Source organism: Hippopotamus amphibius, chromosome 12, assembly GCF_030028045.1.
Source record: "Hippopotamus amphibius kiboko isolate mHipAmp2 chromosome 12, mHipAmp2.hap2, whole genome shotgun sequence".
Taxonomy (NCBI): Eukaryota; Metazoa; Chordata; class Mammalia; order Artiodactyla; family Hippopotamidae; genus Hippopotamus; species Hippopotamus amphibius.
Genome location: NC_080197.1, coordinates 53702354 through 53728716, shown reverse-complemented (window position 1 = coordinate 53728716; position 26363 = coordinate 53702354). Strand labels below are relative to the sequence as shown.

Sequence of the window (26363 nt, the reverse complement as noted above, 5' to 3'; positions counted from 1 at the left end):
AAAACAAAATTATATAAAGCAAAACAAAGCACAAGTGAATAAACAAGGAAATCCACCATAGATCACCAGAGTTGGACCTTATGGAGGTCAGGTGATTACAATATCTTGACCAGAGTCAGTTTCACAGTGGGTCCAACGGCACGATGGAGCCATTCTACGGTTGCTTCCCTAGTCTCAGACTGTACAGTGGGAAAAGGGATATTTAGTAACTGCTCTTTGATTGATGGAGTGAGGACTATTATAGTAAGAAGGTTCAAGTGGAAGCTGCTGGAACTCTCTCTCCAACCCATCAACATGATGTTCCAAAAGTAATTCTGTTTCCCTGGGAAAATTCTAAAGATTTGTGCTACCACCATAGACTTGAAAGATACAGAGTGGTTATTCCTATCATAACCCTACTTAATTCTCTGCCTGGGGCAAGAGCCACATGTATTTTGGAGGATGACTGTAGATTGTTGGAAACTGAATGAGGGGTAATGCCAATTAAAGCTATGATTCTGGTTGTGGTGTATTTATGGGGCAAATCAACATAGCCTCTGGCACTTGGTATGAACTAATGACCTAGAAAATAATCCCTTTCTCGCTCTACAATTCCTTTTAGCAAAGATCATCAAAAGCAGTTTGCCTTCATATGTTAGGGATAGAAATAAACTTTGACAATCTTACTTCTGGGCTATGTCTCCCCACCCCACCCCATATATTCTTTTTTTTTTTTAAGAACTTTTATTGAGATATAGTCAACATACAAAAAACTGCATATATATAAAGTGTATGATTTGATTTTTTTTTCATATATATTCTTCTCTATCTTGCTTTATCCCTGGAAGATTGACCTTTATGGGCACAGTCTTGCCAGAGAATGGTAGATAATTGATGCACAATTCAAGACCTGCCTCTTTGGTGGATTTCTAGGGGTCTAGTGGTCTGAAGAGATGTTGCGCTATCCCCTCTAAAGTGAGAGAAGTTGTTGCTTTTTGCATTGTCCCCCAGGAAGAAAGAGGCATCATCCTTGGAGGACCTCTTTGAATTGACAGCCTACACCATGTCTGATGTGTTGTTGCTTCTTCTCATTTGCCTGGTAACCCACGGGCTTCTAGTTTGGAGTAAAGCCCAGAGGCGGACATTTCTGTAGCAAGTCTAAGGTATAGTGCAAGCCACCCTGACACTTTTGTAGATGACAAGAGTCCCAATGGTGGAAGTGTCTGTGGGGGATAGAGATGCTACATTCAGCCTCGAGGAAGCCTCAATAAAAGAGTCATATCAGAGACTCCCAGAGTTCTGGAAGAAGGCCATACCATCTCTTTCTAACAACCATGCTCCATTTGAAAAGTAGCTCCTCATTTGCTACCGGGATCTGTTAGAGTCTGAGCCCTTGACTGTGGAACATCCAAGCATTTAGTTCATCCAAACTACCAACCATGAACTAAGTGTTACACGATGATCAAATTAGAACATTACATGGGAATGGCAGCATTTTATAACTGAATGGCAACGTTTTATGTACGACTGGGGCAAAGCAGATTCAAGAGGCACAATTAAACTGTACAAGTCAGTGAGTCAGAGCTCCTGATAACTACATGTACTGTTTTGTTGCCTTCTCTTCTCACATTTAAGATTTTATGTGGAGTTTTCTCTGCCCAGAAAGCAGAGTAGGAAAAAAACATGTCAACCTGACACTGGCCAGAAATGGAAGGTGACTGCACTATAGAATCGCTTGGGGTAATTCTGAGCGTGATGGAGGGAAACCCTCCCAGGGGCCGAAAACTGAAAGATATATTTGGTTGTTCACTTCATGTGGAAAGAGAAATATCCTGAGATATGTAACTAAACTGATTCCTGGATAGTGGCTAAAAGTTCACTCGTTACATAGAAACTTGATAAAAAGATTAGAAGATTGACAGCAAGAAGACAAGGGGGAAAGTTGTGGGGACTGACTTCTCAAAATGGTTATGGAGTGTGAAGCTATTATTGTCCCTTGTAAGTGCCATGAAAGGGCATCCATTCTGGAGGAAGAGCTCAATAATCAGACAGACAAGATGACCCAACCTGTGGATCTCAGTAAGCTTTTCCCCCACTTATCCCAGTGTCTGCTTCATAGTCTCATGTATAAGTATCCACAGTGGCAGGTATACATGGTGCTACAGATTGAATTGTGACCTCACCCCCAAACTCACACTTCTGTACCTCCGAGTGTGACTGTATTCAGAGATAGCGCCTTGGGGGCAGGGCTGCTGCCAAGGGCCAGGGGAGCAATGCTACCTCCCAGGGCCCCAAGGAGATGCTGCTGCCCCATTGGACCCGGAAGGCAGGGCCAGCACCCTGGTGGGACCAGAGGACAGAGTATCAAACCAAGGAAGGTTATTTGCAAGCCTTAATATCTAATGGAATTTGCCCTGCCAGGTTGTGGACTTTTGGGACCCGTGACCCCTTTTTCTTTCACATTTCTCACGTTTTGAATGTTTATCTTATGTCTGTTCCAATGTTGTATTTTGGAAGTAAATAACTTCTCTGGTTTCACATGTTTACAGCTGGAGAGGAACTTTTGCCTCAGGAGGAATCATATCTTGAGTCTCACCTGTACTTGATTTAGATGATTTTCAGATGAGATCTGGGACTTCGGGGTGATGCTGAAATGGTTAAGACTTTTGTGCTGTTTAGATAGGAGTGAATGTATTTTGCATATGAGAAAGACATGAATTTGGGTGTATCCAGAAGGCAGAGTGTGTGGACTAAACTAAAAAACTAAACTAAACTAAAATTCCACTAAAATTCATATGTGGAAGCCCTAACCCCATAATGTCAACATATGACTGTACTTATAAATTTATTTATTTACTTTATTGTTTGTTTATTGACTGCATTGGGTCTTTGTTGCTACACGCAGGCTTTCTGTAGTTGCAGAGAGCAGAGGCTACTCTTTATTGCATTGCATGGGCTTCTTATTATGATGGCTTCTCTTATTGCAGAGGACAGGCTCTAAGCGCGTGGGCTTCAGTAGTTGCGGCACGTGGGCTTCAGTAGTTGCGGCACGTGGGCTCAGTAGTTGTGGCTCACTGGCTCTAGAGCACAGGGTCAGTAGTTGTGGCACACGGGCTTAGTTGCTCCACAGCATGTGGGATCTTCCCAGACCAGGGATTGAACCTGTGTCCCCTGCATTGGCAGGTGGATTCTTAACCACTGCGCCACCAGGGCAGCCCATGTGACTGAATTAGAGATAGGGCCTTTAAAGACGTAATTAAGTTGGGACTTCCCTGGTGGCACAGTGGTTAAGAATCCCTCTGCCAATGCAGGGGACACAGGTTTGAGCCCTGGTCTGGGAAGATCCCACATGCTGAGGAGCAACTAAGCCCGTGTGCCACAACTACTGAGCCTGCACTCTAGAGCCCGCAAGCCACAACTATTGAGCCCATGTGCCACAACTACTGAAGCCCGAGTGCCTAGAGTCTGTGCTCTGCAACAAGAGAAACCACCACAATGAAAAGCCTGCGCACCACAACGAAGAGTAGCCCCCATTCGCCGCAACTAGAGAAAGCGCGCACGCAGCAACAAAGACCCAAAACAGCCAATAAACAAATAAATGAATAAAATTTTAAAAAAAGAGGTAATTAGGTTAAAATGAAACCATTTGGGTGGGCCCTAATGAAATCTGACTCATGTTCTTATAAGAAGAGGAGATTAGGGCATAACAGGCATGCTAAGGACAAGTGCACAGGTTTTGTGAGGACACAGAAGGCAGCCACAGGCAAACCAAGGAGAGAGGCCTCAAGAGAAACCAAATTTGCCAACACCTTGCTCTTGGGCTTCTAGTCTCCAGAGAAAGAAAACTCCTGTTGTTTAAAGCACTATCTTGTTATGGCAACTCTAGCAAACTAATATACATAGTTGCCATTGCCCAGGCTGAGGCTGTGGCTCCCACCACTAGCAACAGTGGAGCCCAGTGAGGGGCCCGAGTGGAGTCCCACCCCTGGGAAATCAGCCAGCCCCGTGGCAGAATGATTACACACAATCCCCTCCATCGTGGAGATGGAGTGACTGGTCCTCTTAGAGACAGACAAACATTTCAGGTATAGTTTTACTTGTCCTGCCAAAACCACCTCTGCCAGTTTTGTGTATGTTATTCATGCACAGACTCCAGACAGAGGATTCACATTACAGCAAAAGAACGTTGACCACATGCGCATGCCCATAATAGTCACCTGTCTTAATACATGTCCTGTCACCCAGAAGCAGCTGCCAGGAGAGAGCACCCTGTGAAGTCAGTATCATCCTATGCTATATACCTTAAACTAGTAACTAACAAATGTTTCTGTGAAGGAAAAGGTTAACAGCAGGCCTGTCGTTCATTTATTTCCTCCCTATCAGTGACATGGTAGGAAATGATGGACATTAACCATCCTGCCTTATAAACACACTAATGACATTTACAAGTGGAAATATAATATGTAAGGAATTCATTATCTAAAAATGACTTTTTAGCAGGACATACCTTATCTGCCTAGATTTCTTACTGTAAACATATCTGGAATTTATGGATTGGTGGACACGACTGGCTGGGTAATGAGAGTTAGTCATGCGGACCTTTTTACCCACCGATGGCTTTTCTCTGAGAACACACAGTTAAGTGCTCATCTGTTACTCCAAGACCAAAGTGCACCCCAGTGTGGGAGAAAAGGAAAATTAGGAAGATGTATCTGATAGATTTAGCTCCTCTAAGAACAAATGCTGTATTTATCTCTGTATCCTGCATGTATCAGTTGAATCATTGGTAAAATTTGGTGTTGGTGAAACCTATGATTCATGTGAGGCTGTTTTTTTTTGGTTATTTATTTATTGACCGCATTGGGTCTTCGTTGCTGTGCATGGGCTTTCTCTAGTTGTGGTGAGAGGGGGCTACTCTTCATTGTGGTACACAACTTCTCAGTGCGGTGGCTTCTCTTGTTGCAGTGCCCGGGAACTAGGCATGAGGGCTTCAGTAGTTGTGGCTCGCAGACTCAACAGTTGTGGCTCATGGGCTCTAGAGCTCAGGCTCAGTAGTTGTGGCGCATGGGCTTAGCTGCTCTGCAGCATGTGGGATCCTCCCAGACCAGGGCTCAAACCTGTGTCCCCTTCATTGGCAGGCAGATTCTTAACCACTGTGCCACAATGTGAGTCTGTTTTGACAATCCAACTGTTTGTGGTAATTCAGGTCCATCTCTTCTACAACTATGGTAAGTACATCTGAGAGCCAAAGGGCTAAAGTGCGAGCAATCCTCTCACTGTCACACCTAAATATCTACTGAAGGATTTTTGCTTCCCATCTGCAGTTCTTGGGCTTAGTGGATTTAGAGGTCCTAGCACCCAGGAGATGAATGTATCTTCCAGAGAATAGAGTCAAGACTCTGGTAAATTGGAAGCTGAGACTTTCCCCTGACCGCTTTGAGTTCCTCATGCCACTGAAACATTGGGTAGAGAATTTGGTTACTGTACTGGCCAGATTGATTGGTCCTGATTACCAGGGGAAATGTGGATGTGGAAGCAAGGAAGACTATATCTAGAACCAGGAAACTCACAGGGTGCCTTTCAGTATGGCCACGGCCAATAATAAGAATCAATGGTGGGACTTCCCTGGTGGTGCAGTGGTTAAGAATCCACCTGCCAATGCAGGCAACATGGGTTCAATCCCTGGTCTGGGAAGATTCCCACATGCCGTGGAGCAACGAAGCCTGTGCCCCACAACCACTGAGCCTATGCTCTAGAGCCTGCAAGCCACAACTATTGAGCCCGAGTGCTGCAGCTACTAAAGCCTGTGCAGCTAGAGCCCATGCTCTGCAACAAGAGGAGCCACCACAATGAGAAGCCTGTGCACCACAACGAAGGGTAGCCCCCACTTGCTGCAACTAGGGAAAGCCCGCGTGCAACAACAAAGATCCAACGCGGCCAATATATTAAAAAAAAAAAATCAATGGGAAACTGTGGCAACTTGATAAAGATAGACCCACTAATGGTTGGCTCACCCCACAAGGTAAAGGACTCTGTCTAGACAAGGTGCTGGCAGAGGTAAGGGGATTATGGAATGGGTGGTGGATGAAAAAAGGTATAATTATCAACTTAGCTTTTTAAGTAAATACAGCAGTGAAGAAATTAGTAAATACATTTTACGTTAACAATTTCCCTCTTTCCCTTTTCCCACAGACAACTTACATAAAGAGTTCTAGGAGTGGCCAATATCTTTGGCTTCAGTTTGGAAGTATGGCTAACCTTGACATCATCCGGTGATAATATGGTAGTTGATGGCACTTTGTGTGTCTTTGGTGTTGGGGAACAAACTTCTCACTTTGTCCAAGAACAGAATACATGATGAGGAGTAAAGCCAGTAGCACATGCTGTGTAGTTTCTATTTGCTCCATGGGTCAAGTTTCTGTCCATTTCTACCCTGTTCTGTGTCCATGGGATTAAAATATTGTGGACTGCATCAACAGGCTTCCTTGCTCCTTGTTTCTGTATTAGTTTTGTATTGCTGTTGTCACAAATTACCACCAACTTAGTAGCTTAAAACAACACAAATTTGTTATCTTACAGTTCTGGAGATCAGAAGTCTGAAATGAGTCTCACTAGGCGAAAATCGAGGTGTTGCCATGGCTGCATTCCTTCTGCAGGTTCTGGAGGAGAATATTTCTTTGTCGTTTCCAGCTGCTTAGAGGCCATCTGCATTCCTTGGTTTATGGCCCCTTCCTCCATTTCCAAGGTCAGCAACATATCATCTGCAAATCTTTCACTCTGACTGTCCTGCCTTGATCTTTCACTTAAAAGGACCTTTGCAATGACATTGGGCACATCCAGGAATTCCCCATCTCAGTATTCTTTATCACATCTGTAAAGTCTCTTGCCCTTTAAGTCACATATTCACAGGTTTCAGGGATTAGAACATGGACATCTTGGAGGGTCATTATTCTGCTTAACGTGGTTTCCAATTGGATTCAGCCAATGGGGGGCACTGACAAGAGGTAAGAGAGCATGAGAAGAAGTTTGAAGTATTATTCCTCTGGTTCCCTCCCTGCTGGTTGCTGCACCCTTTTCTTTCTTTTTTTGTTTTGTTTTGTTTTTATGTTTTGCTTTTTGCTTTTATTTCTGTTTTATTTATTTGTTTATTTATTTATTGGCTGTGTTGGGTCTTCGTTGCTGCACGCAGGCTTTCTCTAGTTGTGGCGAGCAGGGGTTACTATTCGTTGCAGTGTTCAGGCTCATTGCGATGGCTTCTCATTGCAGAGCATGGGCTCTAGGCACGTGGGCTTCAGTTGCAGCACAATGGCTCAGTAGTTGTGGCACACAGGCTTAGTTGCTCCGAGGCATGTGGGATCTTCCTGTACCGGGGATCAAACCCATGTCCCATGTATTGGCAGGTGGATTCTTAACCACTGGGCCACCAGGGAAGACCCTGCTGTGTTCTTTTCTTTATTTCTTTTTTTTCTTTTCATCTTTTTTTTTTTTTTTTTTGGCCAAGGCTCCTATCCCGGGGCCCTTTCCTCCAATTTGAGCTACTTTCCCCCGGGCCTTTCAGATCCAAGGATGGCAGCCACTCCAGGTTCTTACTAGCCCTGAGAATTTTTACCATCCATCCTTTCTTGTTTTCTCTTCATCCTGCACACACCATTACAAACAGTGCTTTTTCTGCTTCTCAATTACCCTGTTGTTTTGGAAGGAACTTGACTGAGAAAAGCAGAGCAATGGTGAAACAACTATCCATGTTAAAATTATAGTGAAGATGATGATGTGATTATCTACTTTTAGATAAAAAATTGTTCCTTCTTGGTGTGCATAATCATTAGTCTAGGTTCTATATTTGTCCTTATAAAATATCTAGTTTGACTTCCTTTTTTCAGCAGGGACTGTAACTAGAGCTATAGTCAGCTCTAGTAACTGTTCAAAAATCATCTTGTATTTAAATATTCCAACCATCCCAATGCCTTCTTTAAAAACTTGTAGCTTTGCACAGTGGCAGTATTAGAGCAAATGAAGTTTATCCAAGGCACGATTATTGCTAATTGAAACTTTTCCCGATATCCCACCGTGATTTTTGACAGTCTCTATGGAGTCTGAATTTAAAAGCAAATAAAACAGGGACTTCCCTTGTGGTAGAGTGGTTAAGAATCAGCCTGCCAATGCAGGGGACACGGATCCCTGGTCTGGGAAGATCCCACATGCTGTGGAGCAACTAAGCCCATGTGCCACAACTACTGAGCCCATGCTCCGCAACTACTGAAGCCCATGTGTCTAGAGCCTGCCCTCCACAACAAGAGAAACTACGCACTGAGAAGCCCGCACACCACAACGGACAGTAGCCCCTGATCGCCACAACTAGAGAACGCCCGCATACAGCAACAAAGACCCAATGCAGCCAAAAATAAATAAATTAATTAATTTAAAAAAACAAAAACAACAACTTGTGATGCCACTTTCTCCATTAATATGAAGTGATTTTCTACCACTTCTAAAACTACTTCTCATTATTCCTTATATTGTTCCTACTGCCAGTAGGTTGAAAGCATTTATAAGGAGTAGATTTCTTTCCCAGTGCCTTTTCTGCCACAAGCAGGACTCTCTTCCCTCCCTATTAACCACCCTCACAGTCTTCTTTTGCACTAAAACCCAAAAACTGATAATTATGATAGCTCTAAATGGAACTTGTTTTAACATGAGATTAATGCCTGAACCGAAGCTGGGCATTTTGCAGAGAATTTGGGGCATCAAACATCTGTGAAGAAGGACATCTTTAATGCAGTATCACCTTATGTTTCCCCATATGACCAAACTGCTAATCCAAGTCCCAGACCTAAAATGAAATATTAAAATTTTTTAAAGATATATTATTTGATGCTTAACTGTACCCACAAGAAAAAAGCAAATTAAACTTAAAATGATATAAAAATTTTTTCACCTTTTGGTTTGGTAAATAATTGATGGGAGTATACATTTGTAATATCTATAGGGAATAAATTGGCAATAGTTCTTATTTATTAATTAAAAAAAAATTTTGGCAACTCTGCATGGCATGTGGGATCTTAGTTCCCCTATCAGAGATTAAACCCATGCCCCCTGCAGGGGAAGTGGAGAGTCTTAACCACTGGACCACCAAGGAAGTCCCAGCAATCGCTCTTAAAATGGAAAATGCACATATCCTTTGACCCAGAAATTCCACTTCTATAAATATTCTCCCAATTGTGCAAGTGGACCTGTTAACAAGGATCTATATCACAGCAATATTTATAATAGCAAAAAGAATGAAAACAATCAAAATATTTTTCAATGAGAAATTGGATAAATAATGATACTCATACCTGATGGAATACTATGCAGCTATGAAAAGGCCCATTAGATGTATTCATTTGGATACAACTTACAAACAGTGTGGCTATAAATCAGAAAATTATAGGTGACATCCCAAATTCAATAATGGTATAACACAGAGGATGAGATTGTCAAATCAAACTCACCAAACCAGAGAATTACCTAGTATCAAGCTTCTCTACAATTTCAAGGATACAGAAAATAATGAGACACAGATGAAATAGGGATCTGGGACCATCAACACAGCTCTGGCCAAGATTAACCAATGAGGTTTCTAAGCAATGTGTGCATCACAAAAAAAAAAAAAAAATCATGAAACATCCATTTTATACTCAGATAGTTACATAGCTTACATGATATTTTCCAGGAAGCCTTTTCCTAAATTCATAGATTCCAGGTTTGGTTACCATAAGCAATCCTAGACAACTAGATACATTTTGCTAAAAGCATTCCATAGATAAGGACTCTTTAGCCAGCAATACCATTGGCTTCTTTACCAGGAGGTCTATTTATTAGAATGTTCATAAAAAAATTAGAACAGATCACCTCCCTTCCTTCTTTCCCTGAAGTGTCTCCAAGAAACAAAAGGGAATTACTTGCAGACCTGCTGCATAATAGCCCTTTCTTTCATATATAATTTTAAATATGAATTAAAATTGGGTGGTTCTGAGAATATGAAAATTACACCGGCTTATATTAGTTTAAAGGTCTTTAAAATGTAACAAAAATGACCTTTATGTGTTTTAAGATACAATTAGTTTAAAGGCCTTTAGAGTTAGAAGAAAATACATTGAACATAATTTTAAATATACATGGATAAAATAATAAAGCAATCCAAATTTAAGGGACCTAAATACTACTCTGTATATCCAGAAACTCTTCTGTTCCTTCACCTTCCAAAGTCCACCAAACAGCTTTTCTTTCAATATATTTGTAGATGTATTCTGAAATTTTACTCCCCCCCCGCAACAAGTCCTTGATAATAGGAGCATGTTTCAATATTACGTTAAACCACACAAAATTCCCTATACTTGATTGTGCTGGCCTACAAAAACAACAATCTCATGTGGTTTAACTTAATACTACATGGACACTACCCTATTTTACTTCTAAATGTAAGTCAGATAAAATATATAAGGAGCCAAATAAATAAAAAATATTATAATGATACAATAAGGCAAGATCGTGAAGAAGAAAACAACCTTGGTTCGAGTTTTGAGACCTTAACTCTAGTTGTTCTTTCACTACCTACTAACCATAAGTTTTTTGATGTCTATTTATCTCTCTTAATTTCAATTCCATTGCCTCTCCAATGAGAGTTTAAATGTAGATGATTAAACCACAATGAGATACCACCTCACACCCACTAGGAACGCTATTACATACAAAGCAAAATAGAAAATAACAAGGATCAGCAAGGATGGGAGAAGCTGAAACCCTGTGCATTGTGAAATGATTCAGCCCTGCAGAAACAACAGTTCAGTGATTCCTCAAAAAGTTAAGCACAGAATTACCATGTGATCCAGCAATTCTAGTTCTAGGTATACAACCAAGAAAACTGAAAGCAGATACTCAAACACATACTTGTATACTAATGTTCATGGAAGCATTATTCACATTAGCCAAAAGGTGGAAACAACCCAAATATCCATCAGTAGGTGAATGATCAACAAAACGTGGTATATAGCCAATGGAATATTATTTGGTCTTAAAAAGGAATGAAATTCTGATCCATGCTGCAACAAGGATAAACCTGAACACATCATGCTAAGTCAAATAAGCGAGATACAGAAGGCCAAATATTGTCTAATTTCACTTATATAGGCAACTAGCATAGGCAAATTCACAGAAACAGAAAGTAGAATGGAGGTTACCAGGGGCTGGGGAGAGGGGAGAATGGGAAGCTATTGTTTAATGGGTAAAGAGTTTCAATTTGGGATGGTAAAAGACTTCTAGGAAAGAATAGTGGTTGAGCAACATTGTGAGTGCAACTAATGCTACTGATTTCACACTTAAAAATGGTTAAAATGGTAAATTTATTTTATCACAATAAAAATGTAGACAATTAATCATTACTAGCTCTATTACTTTAACTTATATACATAATGTAAGTTTTTCCTTCATTTTATGGTAGAAACAGTAAAACAATTATTTTTAAATAATTAAAAGATAATTTCAAATATTGCTTAGTCAATTAGGAAGAAAACACCAAAAAAGAAAAACCCCACACACTTTAAAAAATGATTAATAAAGTGTACTCCATGATGTGTTTCAGTTTTTTCTTATTTTTTCTTACACATATGAACATGAATATATTATAAAAATTTTTAAATATATATGTAATTAATTGCGGGAAATGACATATATCATGAGAGTAAAGTTAGGTGACAAAAAGAAGAAACAACAAAAAGTAACTTTGGGGGAAGATTGCAAATTATCGTAAACAATTTAGAAAATTCACAATTTCCTGAGCTTTAACAGCATTTTGAAGAAGGATGTGGTTAGAGGGTGTCTACTGATATGTCAGATAAACACGTCAGATAACACCAAAACAGCTGATATTCAAAGATAGGTAGCAGCTGTCTTGTAATTCTTCACGTTGTTTTATAGATGACTTGAAATAGTCCAAGAGGAATATAATTCCACATTTCAGAGCATTTTCAATAAATATTGAATGTTTTATGTAAAGTGAAAATGAAGAATGCATGACCCAGTGGCAATAAACTTCATTTTGGCCATGAACGATCAAAAGGGGGACTTCTTTGTTCAACAAACCTCTTCTGAGTGCTTACATAGCATAGGCTCTGGGATCCGACAGACACTGGGGTCTTCTTCTCTGGGTGCCTCCCCTTGAAGCTGCATGACTTGGGAAAAGTTAGTTAATTTTTCAGTGCTTCAATTTCTTGTCCACAAAATGGGGATAATAATTGTCTTGTTGGGACTTCCCTGGTGGCGCAGTGGTTAAGAATCCGCCTGCCAATGCAGGGGACACCGGTTCGATCCCTGGTCCGGGAAGATCTCACATGCCAAGGAGCAACTAAGCCCGCGCACCACAACTACCAAGCCCTTGTGCCATGAATACTGAAGCCTGTGCAGCTCAGCCTGTGCTCCGCAACAAGAGAAGCCTCTGCATTGAGAAGCCTGAGCACCACCACGAAAAGTAGCCTCTGCTCATGCAACTAGAGAAAGCCCATGCGCAACAACAAAGATCCAACACAGGCAATTAATTAATTAATTAATTTAAAAAAATGGTCTTGTTAGGATGAATAAATAAAATAATATGTGTAAGATTCTTAGTACTATGCCTGGCACATTGTGAGCCTTCAATAAATGACATGGTATTACAAGCAATGCACTGTGTAGTGGTCTGAAAAAGACTTATGTGGAACGAACTGCAGTTTGAGCCTGTGGTCCGCTCACTCTAGGATTCAGGCAATGCTGCTGGTCTGCTCAGCTGGTGGCCGGGTGTAAGAGGAAGAGAGGAACCTCCTGAAAACCTCTCTGTCCTCCTAGAGGAAGAGAGGGTTAAGAAGGAAAGGTTTAGTTCAAGGAAAAGGGGCTAGAGTAAGAAAAGAAAATAACAAAGCAGTACTCAGGATAGTCTACTGGCCACAATCTCTGACTATAATGCAATTAAATTCAAATTTAATAAAAAGATAACATGAAGTTTATTTGGTAATTTAAAATACATCATTAAATAACCTATGGAACCAAGCAGAAATCATAACAGAAATTAAGAAATCTTAAACTGAGTGATAATGAAAATACCAAATATCAAAAATGGAATGCATCTAAAGCAACATGTAGAGAATTTTTCTTTTCCTTTCCTTTGTTTTCTTTTCTTTTTTGTTTTGTCTTAAATGTTTATATCAGGAAATAAGAAAGGCTGGAAATTAATGTTTAAGGAGTTTTATAAAATGAACAATTGAATAAATAAAAGGAGAAGAAAGTAAGTAAGAGCAGGAAATAACAAAGTAGAGAGCGAAGACACGATAAGGAGGATCTACAGAGCCCAAAGCTGGTAATTTGAAAAGACTAATAAAATAGACAACCCTCTAGCAAGGTGGAAAAAAAAGAGGAAAGCCACACATAATATTAGGATCAAAAAAGGAGGGACTGTAATCGCAGTTTTGGCAAATATTTAAACAATAATTAAAGGGCAATTATACAAATAACTTTATGCAAATACATTTGAAATTTTAGATCAAAAATTCAAATTTTTAGAAAAAAGACAACCAAAACTTATTCAGAAAGAAATAGAAGCCTAAATAGTTCTATCACTAGTAAAGTACTTCAAATATAAATTTTAGATATTCACACTGAAAAAAATATAAGACCCTTTAGATTTTACATACATTGTATTAGACCTTTAAGGAACAGATCATTGCAACTATGTGACTCTTCCAAGTAATAGAAAAAGAGATAAAGCTCCTGGTGGTGAAACTGTCAACTATACACTTAAAATCTTTCTCCCCATCTTCCGAGGGCAAGAAGGCTACAGGGGGCATGTGGCTGCCCAGCCAGAGACTGTGCTTCCCCCTCTGCTGCACTCAGCTGTGGTTATGTGACTAAGTTTTCCCCAGCTGGATGTGAGCAGTTATAAGTGAAATGTTCTTCCCTTAATGCAGCCTGTGTTGCGTGCTCTTCACATTCTTCTTACCTTTTCCTGCTGGATGGAACATGGATGTAGCTGCAGCTCTTGTTTCAACCATGCAAAGGGAGCAGAGTCCTAGGCGATGGCTTGTCCTCAGATTGGAAGAAATCTGGGTTTCCAAATGACTACAAGGACTAGAGCTACCTGGCAAGTTGGGACACCTGTCCTTGACTTTTACATATTAATTGGAAAACTAGATTAAGATGAAAAACATCTGTGAGTGAAGAGTCACTTTTTTAAAAAAATGGAAAAGATATGCCATAAATTGAGAGAAGATCCTTGCTACACATATAATCTGATTAGTTCAAAACGTATTTTAAAAATCTGACAGATCAGTCAGAAAAAGACATTTTACGAAATGGGCATAAGCTATAAACAGTCATTGATGTTGGTACGGTACAGGACATGCTATCCCCAAACAGAGCACCTTGGTGTTTTGAATGTCTTAAGCTGAAAGAGTTTGAGAAAACAGCAGAAGTAGATCTCCTCACTCCTTGCCCTTCTTCCCCTAAAACAGGTCAAAAAATACTCCTGTGAAAAGTTCCCTCGCTGTACCCTGAGGAAAGGAGCATCTCCATCTCCAAAGAGGAAGGCACACTAAGAAGAATGTAAACCAACAGGCCTTACTAAGTTTCCCCCAGTTTACTACACTTTCCTCCTACTCCTCAACCTGTCATATTCCTCCACAGCTACCCACTCTTCATTAAACCTACCATAAAAATACTGTTTCTCCGGGTCTTCATTTCCTTATGAAGGAGGCTCCCCTGTCACATAAAACTTATATTAAATAAATTTGTATGCTTTTCTCCCATTAACCTATTTTTGTCAGTTTTATTTTTAGATCCAACCAGGGACCTTAAGAAAGTTGAAGAAAACTTTTTCCTCCCCTACACTATTCAACTTACATATCCTTGTCAGCAAATATTTGACTAAATATATATATTGAATATCTACAATGTTTTAGGCATTACTCATGGTGCTGGGAATACAAAGTTCTTGCACGAATGAAACTTAAATTCCTGTAGCTGTGCATCTCACAAAAGTGAAGAACACAAATAGCCAATAAACATATGAAAACATTCTCATTGGTTATCATATCAGCAATCAGATAAAATTTTAACACCATCATGGTTGCAAAAAATCTTAAGTTAGACAATACCAAATTCAGGGGAAATTTTGAAGCAAAAGATCTCTTTTATACTACTAGCAGTGGGGTGCATGATGGGGGTTGTAAATTGCCAAAGCAAAACTGAAGGACACATTGATAATACTTAGTAAATTTGAAGATATGCTTACTCTGTATCTGAATTTTCATCTCTAGTTCACCCAAAATAAAAAACTGTGATGGAATGAGTATAGTATGATACCACTACATAAAATAAAAACCACACAGAACAATTCTGTTTTGCTTAATGATACATACATGTATATTGTGAAATTATACAACATGTAATGGAATGATAGAACACCAAATTCAAAGTAGTGCTTAATTCTGGGAGGGAAAAATGGGGTTGTATATAAACCAGGGATTTAAATGTATTAGTAGGACTTGCCTGGTGGTCCAGTGGTTGGGACACAGTGCTCCCATTGTAGGGGCCACAGGTTTGATCCCTGGGGAAATAAGGTCCCACAAGCTGCGCGCGTGCGCGCGCGCGCGCGCACACACACACACGCACACACACACACACATACACACACACACACAAATTGGGAATATCCCAAATCCAATCACTATAATAGGGAAAAGCTACATTGGACTCCAGGATGGATCTGTTTCTTTGACTTTAACCTTTGCTTTTTGCTGCTTTTGTCATTATAACCATACATGATGGTCTGCCTCAGGGAACACTGCCCCTCTGCCTGAACGGTAAACTATAGTGCCTCTGTTCAGCTCACAGGCAGACAATCTGCCCTGCCCACCTGTGAAGGGCTGAAATTAATACATCCCCTCACCGAGGCTGGTCATTCCCGGAGATGTTTTGCAAGACTGAAGGCCTTTTCACTTTACTTCCTCACAGCCTCTCCATCTCTGATTTTATCAAACAGACTGGCATCCAGACCCCAAAAAGATGTTTTTTTTGAAGACACTGGTCTGCCATCTTCTTGGTTTTCCAGCTTTCTGAATAAAGTTGTATTCCTTGCCTCAACACCTCATCTTCGATTCATTGGCCTGTCGTGCGGCGAGCAGAGCGAGCTTGGACTTGGTAACAGGTTTACAGAATCACCTGCATCCTGCTTGATAAGGCCCCACCTCCTGCCCCACAGCCCACGTGAATTATTCAGTCCCCAAAGCAAGGCAGTCAGATCTCTCCCCTCCAGGCCCAAGACTGGCACACCTTCCCCTGGGGAAATCTGGGCAACCCAAAACAGATGAAGTTGAGAAACTGACACTTGGGATTATCCAACAAATAAATGGCCTTACAGTTAACCTAAAAAATACATGAGTTCTCTATGCACTCAGAATTTCCAGTCATCTCTTAGGCCATCCCTTTCAATCATGAGCAGAAAAACAAGGTTATAAGAACTCTAGAGAAAGTCTCTTATTATGCAAGATAAAGACCAAACAAGCAAAAAAGTCACCTTGAAGAAAACAGACTATGTAGATGAAAGAAAACTGTACATAATTTATGTTCAGTTAAAGCTTCCCAGAAGAGACCACCAAAGAAATTTGTTATATTTACAGCAATAAACACCAAGCTTAGTTTGTTAGAAACGTGCCAGGCAAGAGAGACACTGGCCAAATGAAACCAGTCAAATGGACTCTCTGAGAGCTTTATAAAGTTTTCTTGGGGAGGAGTTAGTCAAAGAACGGAAGTTAGCAAGGGTGGGGGAGGGGCAGGAAGGAAGATTAGGCTAAGACCGGAAAGTGTTGGAGGAATCGGTAGAGGTAGGCAGGACACCAAGGCTTATAATGCAGGAAGCGATGTTTATTGTACCGGTACAGGCCCAGTGGATTCACATCCAAAGACTGAGCCCCAAACCAGAAGGAGAGCTTCTCCTTTTATAGAGCAGTTCCTGTGCTTTTGGGAGCCTATAGCTGTGTTTATCTATGCAGAAGCAATGTGCAGAAGCCAGAATGCATACGTTAGTTTTTCCTTATCTCGTTGACCCAGAGGTTTGTGCTGCCCCTGGCAGGGTCTTGTGAAAGAGGCCATAAGTTATTTATTCCCTGGGGCTTGCATTTTCCTATGTTTGCCTTGTCCTTCCCTGTTTTTGTTATCAACCTGCCTCAAAAGAAGTGGGCAGATTGCAAGCAAGTAGAGTCTCGGACTGCTTTGATAGGCTAGATGAGGCTGTTTGTGAAAAAGCCTGTGGCTTTCTCTTTCCTTAACACATGGGTCTGAGCTGAGCTGTTGCTGAAATAATTTACCTGTTTTGCAAGTTGTGGTTTCTGTATAGTTTTTCATTTCTGAGAGGTAAGAGAAGCTATTGCATCCTTAAAACAAGAACAGGATATTATTTTTAAAAAGAAGAACATTCATAGAACAAAGAGGTTTTGGAAGGTAAAATTATGCTAAGAAAAAACTTAATTGAGAGATATAATTGAGGAAATCACACAGAAAGAACAGCAAAAAGACAAGGAGACATGAAATAGGAGAAAAAGATAAGAAAATTATACCAGTCTATGAAGTTCAGCAGCCAAATAATGGGATTTCCAGGAAAAAAGAAAACAAACAAACAACAGAGGGGAAGAAATCAACAGTGAAATAATTCAAGGGAATTCCCTGGCAGTCCAGTCTTTAGGATTCTGTGCTTTCACTGCTGAGGGCATAGGTTCAATCCATGTTTGGGGAACTAAGATCCCATAAGTCTCGTGGTGCAGCTGAAAAAAAAAAAAGCAATGAAATAATTCAAGAAAAACTCCCAGAATTGAAGGACCTAAATTTCCAAATTGAAAGAGCCATCATAACAGATTAAAATTGTCCAACACCAAAGCATATGATTGTAAAATTTAAAACATTTAGGACAAGAGATTCTCAAGCTTCCAGAAAAGTAGGTGAAAGGGGACAAGGGACAAAAAGGAGTAAAAAGAATCAGAATTGCTTTGGACTTCTCAACAGCAACGTGGTATAGAGGAGGAATAAACTTCCCTTGACCTTCTGAGGGTCCCTGGCTGGGTCTGAAAAACTGATAAAGACAGATTTATGGGAGAAAAGCATATAAATTTTATAGTTTTTACCTGTACATGGGAGCCCTCACAGGAGAATAAAGACCTGAAGAAGTGATCAGAACAGAAGGCTTTTATACCTTTTAGGCAAAGAAACAATACATTTTGAAGAATTGACAAGACAGATGGTTTGGGGCTATAAGTGGTAAATAGTGAAGAAGTGACAAGGTTTTCTATACAGTCTTCTGGGCTCTGAGTTCCCTGTCTCTGGTGATAAGAATGTCTTTCTCCTGATGTAGCATGGGTACCTAGAAGATTTATCTCCTGCTTTTGGGAAGTGTCTGCCAAGGTACCATATTTTGGGGTAGCACATCCTGATATAGGGCAATGCTTTAAAAATTCTGAAGGAAAATTTATTCCAGTAGAGAACTCTATTCAACCAAATTATCAAACAAGTGCTGATTTATATAAAGACTTGCAAAGAGTAAAAAGAATACTTTCCATGTCCCTTCCTATAGAAGCTACTGAAGGATATGTGCACCAAAATGATAAAACTGAGAGAAAAAGTGTGAAATGTAGGAAACGGGAGAGAGGCAAAGGGATGCCTGAGATGACAGTGACAGAAAATCACAGGGTGAAAACTAGATACCAAGTGTAGAAAAAGCAGCTGGCCCAGGTTGGGAGCAATGTAGTCCAGGTGAGCTGAGGGTCACCTTCAGGATGTCCACTGCCCTATTTAACCTGAGGTCAAGATCTTGTCTGCACTTGGCTTCTCTGTGTCCCTGTGCTTTCCCCTCACTGCCTAGATCATCTGAGAATCATTTTATCCCACAGAAGTGTTCTGATTTGGTCTATTCCTGAGATCTAGATGTGGGCTACTGTTAGCTAGAAATAGAAAATATAGAGCATCACACACTCCCTGACCATATTCCTGCTGGATGTCCATTCCTGGGCCTACACCACAACCTTTCACGTGTTTTTCAGCACTCATGACCCTGCCCTCATATTGCCCCAGATGAGGTTCTTACAAACTCTCAGAAGACACTCAGTTCTGCCTGGGGATTTTTCAAGCAGTGGCAATGTTACATTTTCTTATCCAGATAATTTTGTTCTTGCTATGCAATGTTTCACAACAAAAAAGGAGAGGGAATTCTTTCTTAGTGAATGATGAATGGTCCCCAAAATTGAATGGCAGAATATTTGGGGTCTTATTATTGCCACCATAATGAAATGACCTGGTGCATCTACACAGTTAGCATGCTGAGAATTCTGGGGAACAAGGAACTAATTGCCAATTACTCTATAACATAATTCTCATTAAAATGTTTTTTCCTTATATTGTTTAGACATATGAAGTAAGTAATGAAAGTTATAAAGAAAGGAAAGGGAATGATTAACAGAAAAACCAGGAAAGAAAGATCAGGAGAGTGTTCACTTTGGGAGGAAGATGTAGGCAAATTACCTTGATGAAATCAGGACTTTCCTCCTTAATTAATAATTCTCCAATTACTTCCTAAAATACTACCCAAAAAACCTAGTGATCAAGCAAAGCTAAGTTTACTAGGCTTACTGCAATAAGAAGACACCACGCTGACACAGTCTTAGCAGCATCTCAAATGGACAGAGACTGGAGACAATATCTTTAGGGTTTTAGGGCTGGTGCAGGGAGACTTTACGATGGTTCTCACAAAGCAGAGAGTTTAATGGGATTAGACAAAGCGTACCCCATAATAGCTTTAAAATGTTTAGGAGAGCCAGATGAGGGCCTTGTGGTAAGTATTGACCAGTAAGCTTGATGAGTAAGCCATTTTAGTTGTTTCCTAGCTTTATTTTCTATGAGTAAGTATTTCTATGAAAGAGTAGCTATGTTGTTTTTGCTTATCCTGGCATTGTTTAGTACAAAGGCAGGAAAGAATGCCTCATTCAGAATAACTTAACATGGTGATGAGGAGAATCTGGAGTTCATACACAGCTAGAAAGTAGCTTTATGCCTGCTCTGCTTCTGTAAAACCTGCTTGCTGCACTAGAGTGAGGACAAAATACTTTAACAATCAACTGGAACCTAAAAGATGATCAGATAAGTATGGAATGTTCTGTTCCTGCCCCTGCTCCCCTTTGTTTGAAAACCCTTTGCATGTAACACCTAGCAACTCCCGTGCTCTGTAATCACCTGTAACCTATGGAAACTGAGTAGCCAATCAATTAATGCCAACTGTAGCCAATCAATTAATGCCAACTGTAGCTATGTGTCTTAACCTATATAAGGAGAGAATTCACCTGGAACGGGGCCCAGAATTTTGGAGCATTAACTTGTCTGGGTCCGCTGGCTCAGTAAACCTGAGTTCTGCAACCCTCCGAGTGTGGTGCTTGGTTTCTCGTGGAATCGATTTCTGCAGCAATGGAGACAGGGAAATATGTTGGTTTTGTTACTGAACTCCAGTCCATGTGCCAAACACACAGTGAGGCCAAACAAAGCAAACCATTGAAGTCTGGAGCAGAGGAAGGGTTATCGCAGGGCCGAGCAAGGGGAACAGGGCTCCTGCTCAAAGGCCAGAACGTCCCCAATGATTTCAGGGAGAAGTTTCTAACAGGCAAAATTTGGGGTGAGGGTGAAGCTGAATCCAGCCTCTTTACCCTGACACTGAATTAAATCCCAGAGACAGAGTTTTGGGTGAAGTAGAAAAGAAGTTTTTTTTTTTTTTTAACATGTATGTATGTATTTACTGGCTGTGTTGGGTCTTCATTGCTGTGCACGGGGTTTCTCTAGTTACGGTGAGTGGGGGCTACTCTTCGTTCTGATGCACAGGCTTCTCATTGTGATGGCTTCTCTTCTTACAAAGCACGGGCTGTAGCTGCACAGGCTTCAGTAATTGTGGCACGTGGGCTCCATAGTTGTGGCTCACAGGCTCTGGAGTACAGGCTCAGTAGTTGTGGCACACGGGCTTAGTTGTGCCACAGCATATGGAATCTTCCTGGACCGGGATCGAACCTGTGTCCTCTGCATTGGCAGGTGGATTCTTAACCACTGTGCCACCAGGGAAGCCTGAAAAGAACAGCTTTATTGCTTTGCCAGGCAAAGGGGGCCACAGTGGCCTAATGCCCTCAAAACTGTGTGTCCCCACCTAGAGGAGGGTAGTGAGGAATTTTATAGTAATAATACAAAGAGGACGTAGTCAGCTCGCGAACATTCTTCTGATGGGGTGGTGGTGGGGTAAGTGGGAGTCAGCATCCTCAACCTTCTGATTCCAACGGGCCTGGGGTCTGCATGCTTGTGGGCAGCATGCGGATGACTCCTCCCACCGGGCAGGGTTTTCCTTATCTGCAAAGCAGCTCAAAGATATTGTTATGTGTATCCCTTGAGGGGGAACCAGGACTCTGCCCCAAGGCTGCACTATTGTTTCTTTTTTTTTCTTTTAAAAAGAGTTTTATTGAGATATAATTGACACACAATAAACTACATATATTTAAAGTGCACCATTTGATTTTTTTTCTTGTTAGTCATCTGTCTTATACATATTAATGTATGCATGGCACTGCCAACCTCCCAATTTGCACTATTGTTTCTTGACTCTTCCTCTCTTGTCTCTGCATCTGCTTCCTTCCCTAATTAGCAACTGTTTGAACCTTCCCATTGGAACTCAGTGGAGGTCATGGAAGCTGAATGAAGCCTGCTTCCTGTAACCAAGAAATGGGGGTCATGGGAAGACTATTGTGCCCAGGAGCCCCACAGGGTCCTGCTCAGTTTCAAGGGATGCAGGGTATGACTTTGCTCTGATTGATTGCTGGTGAGGTAATGGAGCAAATCTCAACCCTCAGTCTCTGGTTTCAACCAGTCTGGGGTCTCAGCCTGTAGTTACTGTCCTCCACCTGGGTGGGGGTCTTAGTTCCCACAGAAGACCTCAAAGATAGTTATGTGTCTTCCTTGAGGAGGATTCAGGATCCTGCTTTAACCACTGCACTGTTGTCCCTTGATCACCCTTCCTTTGCTCCTGCATTCCCTCCCTTCGTTCCTGCATTCCCTCCCTTCGCTGATCAGCATTGGTGAATTTGCCCTTTGGTACTCAGGGAAGGTGAAGGAGGCTGAGAGGACACAGGAAGGATTCTTCCCCGGGAGGGTCCCACAGGAGCCTGCTTGGTTTCCGTTTCAGTTATCATAAGTATTATCTAAGGTCCAAATAAGATAGAGACTGAAGAATGTTGGGGTATTTTTATTGAATCTGTAATTCCCTTTGGCATTATGGGAGAAGATTGTACCCAATCTCCAGTCTGACTCAGAGTTGGAAACATTTACAAATATGTTTCTAGATGAGCCCCTGATATCTTCTACAATAGCCTTAATTCCAATTCAAGCAAGCCTCTCCTTGATCTTAACAGCCAACAATGATAAACACTCTCCAGGGTCTTAAAGTAAGACCACAAGAGCACAGATGAGAAAAGAGAACATTCCATTTGCTGGCAGCTGGAGGGTCAGTCAGAAATTGAGATGGCTCACGCCGCCCCCCACCCTTTGATAGTTAGTAGAACTCTTACGGGTTATAAAAGACATAGAGGGACTTCCCTGGTGGTGCAGTGGTTGGGAATCCGCCTGCCAATGAAGGGGACACGGGTTTGATCCCTGAGCCAGGAAGATGCCACATGCCGTGAAGCAACAAAGCCCATGCACCACAACTACTGAGCCCATGAGCCACAACTACGGAAGCCCGAGCACCTAGTGCCTGTGCTTCACAACAAGAGAAGCCACTGCAATGAGGAGCCTGCACACCACAACGAAGAGTTACCCCTGCTCACTGCAACTAGAGAAAGCCCGAGTGCAGCAACGAAGACCCAACGCAGCCAAAAATAAAATACATAAATAAATAATAAAATAAATTTTTAGTAAATAAATAAATAAATAAATAAAGGATGTAGAGGGGCAGGAAAACAATGTCAGGTGTGAGCTGAGGTAAACGCTCTGTTTCTTGTCATCCAAGATAGGTGGCTTAAGGGTTAGCCAGATCCCAGCTTAATAAGGAACATGTAACTCATGCTAGTCCTGGGGAACACGTTCCTTTTAGCCAGAAAAATGAATGCTTTAACCTGGGGCCTGAAATTCTGTTATGTAAAAATTGTGATGGAGCTCAAAGCTAGGCCACCTCTCAAATATGCCAAAGTGGCACATTGATTATTTTGAATTAAAGGTACTTGAGAAATGGCCAGTGCAAGAAGGACACTTTGACCCTCCTCTCTGTCCCCTTGAAAGCTAAAAGTAAAGCTCTCATGTGTAAGTCATCTCCCTGCACCAGGAGGTAGGGAGACATCGTTATTGCCAGAGACAAGGAACATAGGGCCCAAAAGGCTGTGTAAACAAACTCTGCTTGGTTTCTTCCCTAATCAGTACCCAAGCTGAAGCTTCTTTGTCTTGTCAGTTCTTCACAAATTTATACTTTGCTTCCTTGTCTAAAATGTATATAAACAGCCTGCTTTGGTCATTTCTTGGGTCCTATATCAATGAAACCTCCACACATATGAAATTAAAATTTTTTTCTCCTTAATCTGGCTTGTGTCAACTTAATTATTACCCATCCAAAAGAACCAAGAAGGGTAGGGGGGAAATTCTCCCCTCCCCAACAGTTGTAAGAGATTTTAATACAAGTTAAAGAGCATCAGGTGTCATGGGAAAAAAACAAAAAAAAAATTTTGCTCTTTGTTTTGGGGGTCCTCTATTCTTGCCATTTGGTGGTCTACCACAGAAAATCAAGCTTCTGAGTGCCCATTAGGACATGCTAAACTCAAGAGTTCTGCATTGTTTATCCTGATTTAATGCTAGAAAAACTTATGACCATTAATTTTCTGAAGTGTACCTTTTTTTTTTTTTTGGCTTTTTTTTTAAATTGAAATATAGTTGATTTACGTGTTAATTTCTAGTGTACTTAAAGTGGTTCAGTTCTCTCTCTCTCTCTCTATATATATACACTTTTCCATATTCTTTTTCATTATAGCTTATTACAAGATATTGAATATAGTTCCCTGTGCTATATAGTGGGAATTTGTTATCCATTTTATACATAATAATTTATATCTGCTAATCCCAAACTCTTATCTTTCCCTCTCCCTTTCCCCTTTGAAAACCATAAATTTGTTTCCTATGTCTGTGAGTCTGTTTCTGTTTTGTAAATAAGTTCGTTTGTATCATATTTTAGATTCCACACATAAGTGATATCATATGCTATTTGTCTGTCTCTGTCTGACTTCATTTGTTATGATAATATCTAGGTCCATCCATGTTGCTGCAAATGGCATTATTTCATTCTTTTATATGGCTGAATAACATTCCATTGTATATATGTACCACATCTTCTTCATCCATTACTCTGTTAATGGACATTTAGGTTGCTTCCATGTCTTGGCTATTGTAAATAGTGTTGCTATGAACACTGGGGTGCATGTATCTTTTAAAATTAGAGTTTTTTCTGGGTATATGCCCAGGAGTGGGATTGCTGGATCATATGGTAACTCTATTTTTAGGTTGTTTTTTTTTTTAAGGAAACTCTACACTGTTTTCCATAGTGGCTGCACCTGAAGTGTAGCTTTTTTTTTTTTTTAATATATGCGTATATATATATTTGGTTGTGCTGGGTCTGTGACATGCAGGATCTATCTCCCCGACCAGGGATCAAACCTGGACCCCCTGGATTGGGAATGCAGAATCCTAACCACTGGACCACCAGTGCAGTCCCTGAAGTGTAGCTTTTGAGCTAAGACTTAACTCTGAACTTTGAGACCTGCCTGATCCCTTAAAACTCCAATTGGTGAAAAATTACAATTGCTAAAAGGGCATTTATGGTGAATTTTTTCAAAGCATGAATGTTAATCCAAAAACGTCAAGTGTCTGTGACTTCCTTGGTGGTCCAGAAGTTAAGACTTCGTGCTTCCAGTGCAGGGGGTGTGGGTTTGATCCCTGATTGGGGAACTATGATACCACATGTCCTGCAGCACAATGAAAAATTTTTTAAAAAATCAATAAATACTGTACTTTAAATAAATACTGTACTTTAAATAAATACTCTCCCAGACAGAATCTCCATTCTTTTTTTTTTTTGGCCCACCCTGCACAGCTTGTGGTTCCCTGACCAGGGATCGAACTCAGGCCCCTGAAGTGAAAGTGCCAAGTCCTAATAACTGGACTGCCAGGAAATTCCCTCCATTCTATTTTGAAATCACCAAACCTCAACTGTATTTAAGAGTGGAACCCTTTGGGGAAGGGCTTCATAAAGGAATAAGAAAGGCAAAATCTAAGTGGGACATTTAACATCTTTGAAGTTATCTTCAATCAAAGAGCAGGATAAGAAAATCATAATTTACCCATATTTGGCATTCATGTTATTTCCATATATGTTTACTCAAGTAAATTCACATCATAGGAAAAGGGCTTTGTGTACTGTTTTCAAGGACAGATGTGGTGGGTAGAGAATGACTCTTCAAAGTCTAACTTAAATCAGAGCAGGAAAAATTAGTAGCAGTTGTTTGGATGACTTTCCTTCAAATATATGAGCTTGGCATTATTTCACAGTGCAGTTGAACACGGCTTCTGAAGCTAGAAAGACTTTGGTTCAAATTCTTGTTTTGCCATTTAGTTGCTGTCTGGTCTTGCGACAATTACTTAATTATTCTGAGCCTTATTTTTTGCATCTGATAAATGAGGATAAATAATAGTATCTATGCACTGTCACTGAGAACATTAAATGATATAAAGAATGTAAAACAGTACCATGCTCAATAAATATTAGTGACAGTTTTAATGACTCCCCAGTGCTATCCTAAAAATGTTGAAGATAAAACTCTTTAAGATGGCAGTTCTTTTTTTTAAATAAATTTATTTATTTATTTATTGGCTGCGTTGGGTCTTTGTTGCTGTGCTCAGGCTTTCTCTAGTTGCGGAGAACAGGGGGCTTCTCTTCATTGCAGTGTGCGGGCTTCTCATTGTGGTGGCTTATCTTGTTGTGGAACATGGGCTCTAGGCACGCAGGCTTCAGTAGTTGCAGCACATGGGCTCAGTAGTTGTGGTGCATGGGCTTAGTTACTCCAAGGCATGTGGGATCTTCCTGGACCAGGGCTCAAACCCATGTTTCCTGCATTGGCAGGTGGATTCTTAACCACTGTGCCACCAGGGAAGCCTGTAAAATGACATTTCTTAAAAGCCTTTCTTAATCTGGCTTGTGCTCATCTCCCTGTGCACCACAATGAAGAGTAGCCCCGGCTCAACACAGCTAGAGAAAGCCTGTGTACAGCAACAAAGAC

General features: G+C 40.7%; 1 protein-coding gene and 1 pseudogene across 1 annotated transcript in view; both read left to right on the top strand.

The window, feature by feature from the left end:
- LOC130833992 (WD repeat-containing protein 82-like) overlaps positions 1 to 26363 on the top strand; it is a 133377-nt gene that overhangs the window by 91452 nt on the left and 15562 nt on the right.
- On the top strand, positions 7961 to 8072 carry LOC130834227 (U4 spliceosomal RNA; annotated as a pseudogene).